This window comes from Mastomys coucha, chromosome X (assembly GCF_008632895.1).
Source record: "Mastomys coucha isolate ucsf_1 chromosome X, UCSF_Mcou_1, whole genome shotgun sequence".
NCBI classification, from domain to species: Eukaryota; Metazoa; Chordata; class Mammalia; order Rodentia; family Muridae; genus Mastomys; species Mastomys coucha.
This window is the reverse complement of record NC_045030.1, coordinates 112,434,998-112,437,624: the sequence shown is the minus strand read 5'-3', so window position 1 is coordinate 112,437,624 and position 2,627 is coordinate 112,434,998. Positions and strand designations below refer to the sequence as shown.

The 2,627-nt window shown below is 34.7% G+C and overlaps 1 protein-coding gene across 10 annotated transcripts in view; it reads right to left on the bottom strand.

Annotated features, from left to right (window-relative positions):
* The window catches only part of Dach2 (dachshund family transcription factor 2), a 494,899-nt gene that overhangs the window by 226,919 nt on the left and 265,353 nt on the right, over nucleotides 1–2,627 (bottom strand). The gene's annotated exons all lie outside the window — the stretch shown is intronic.

Genomic DNA, 2,627 nt, shown 5'->3' with positions numbered 1-2,627 from the left:
TGACTAACACAGATGTAGAAACAGTAAAAGTGTCAGATTCTGACTGAGTAGAAGTAAAGAGCAGGGAGGAAATAATGATTTTGGATGATTGATTAAAACTATGTCCTTGAAATATTTTTGTATTTTTTTGCCTGTGACCAAAAACAAGAAAAAAAAAGCAGTATTTTTTAACATGTACATGAAATTTTCCTTGTTGTGTTCCCCTAAATAATTGACTTTCACAAAGTAACTATAAGAAAATTGTAGAGGAATTTTAATCCAGCAACATGGCTGCTCTAGCAAGGAATCACATTTAAAGAATTTCTAGGTATATGCAATTGAGCTACAAAGCAGACAGACCTTTAATCCCAGAAGACAGAAGCAAACAGAACTCTGAGTTTAAGGGCAGCTTGGTATAGAGAAATTTTCAGGTTAAGAAAAGTTTTGGTCCAGAGTGGTAGTATATACCTTTAATTCCAGAACTCAGAAGACTGAGGCATGCAGATCTCTGAGTTATAGGCTGTCAGTTCGATTAGCTTGTTAAGAGGCAGTGCAGTGGAATGGAATTGTGGCATTTCCGTTCATGGAGTTCAGAGGCAGTTTTTACAGGGGCAGTTTTACAAAGAAAGATGGCAGAGAGAATAAGCTAAACCCAGGTGAAGACAGAATGAGCAAAAATATAAGAAGGAGCCAGAAGATTAGAACATATTGCCAAAGTAGTTAGTGAGAAGCCAAGAAGAAGAATTCAGTAAGAAGCTGAAAGAAGCCAGCTTGAATCAGTCAGCATCGAGAGACATTTGAGCCAGAAAAGCTGAGTTGAACCAGCCAGCTACAGTTCAAAAAGAACTAGAAAAGGTGGGCTTATTTAACAGTAATACTCTGAGATGACAATTACATCAGGTTAATAAAAAGGACTTTTACAGAAAAGAAGGTATCATTTTTCTCTCATTTTTCTCTCAGCTTTGAAAATGACTAACAGCAGTAAACAACTAGCAGTAAACAGCAGTAAACAACTGGATTTAGTTTGTCCCTGTCCTATAAAGTTTCAACATGCACTATTTACTATGTGAGTACTTAAGTGTTTTCAATATTTTGTTTGAGAACTGAATCTAACTCTACTTATCTTCTGTTATAAAAGCATATTAAAATATATTCCTTAACCTAACAAAAAATCATTTAATTAAGCATGATTTTATTTTTATATCTAAAACACATACAATTTTACTAATGTACAATGTGCATGAATGTAATATTTAATGCCCACAAAGGGAAAATAAATATTTTGTACATAAAGAAAAATAAGAAAAGATACAAATTAGAAACAAATTTAAAGTGGGTGGAAGAAATTACTCAGTGAATATGGGTGCTTATTGCTCTTTCACAGGTTCTGGGTTCAATTCCCAGAATACACATAATTGCTCACAACCACCTATAATTCCAGTTCTAGGGGAACAATGCCTTCTTCTAAACTATGTAAGTTGTATGAACATTCAAAACATGAGCTGAAGGAAAATTGAGAGGACTGAGTTAGCCAGAGCCAGGCAGTTTAAGAGACTAAGCCTAGGTTTCTGTTCCCAGAACTGGAAATGTCCAAAACAGTCAATTCCAGAAAAACTACCCCTCAGGGGTAGCTAATCAGGAAGCTGCCCCATCACCTAGCCTGAGCCATCCCCACAGGCAAGGCAGCCAACCAGGAGCTGTAGAAGCTACCCTACCACCTAGCTTGAGCCAAGTATAGATAGTCAGCAAAAGTTTCCAAAATCTCTCAGAGCCTTAACAAATCACAAAGGCACCTAGATACCCCACTCAGAGATAGATCCAACCAATCAAGGGAAAGAGAGGTAAAATTCATCCACTCCTACCCTAACATGCTTTAAATTGAACCTGCAAACTCTACATCTCTGTCTTCCATCCCTATGTATGGTGGACCCCTCCATGCAGGTTCTCTACAGAATAAACACTCTTTACTACTGCATACTGTTTGAGTCTGGGGTATCATCTTTCAGAAATCACAAACATTTACAAAATAATAATTTTAATTTTCTCATGCTCATTTAATTCTATTTTAAATAAGTTTTACATTTATTCTTTGAAAATGAGTACAAGTATAAAATGAATTTAGTTTATTTAATTTATTTTTTCAGATTATATTTATATCACTTCCTCCTTCCATTTTCTTCCTCAAGTCCTTCCATATATCCCCTCTATCTCCTTCAAAACCCATAGATTTTTTTCCATTAACTATTGTTTTATATGTGGTAATTTTTTAGGTTGTATGTATTTATTTTAAGGCACATGATAAACTCTAGGTCTTAATAGATGCTTCTGTTTCTGAGATAATACAAGAATTTAGACCATAGAATATTAGGCTGCACAAGCAATAGAATATGGCCTAAAGGGTTCTGAAACTTAGAAGCCAAGCAATGTAGGCTTCTTAAGAAATACCATTGCAATCACCTTGCTAACAATCATTCGAGAGTAGTTAAGCAGTATAACCTGTAATACTTAGTTAATTTTCTTCTATTTTTCTTCCAAAGCAAGTTCTTTATGCTGACATTTCCAGTGTTAGGAACTACAAATACTGTTGTCTTCATTCTTGTTTTTTTGTTTGTTTGTTTGTTTGTTTGTTTTGTTTTTTTTTTTTTTTT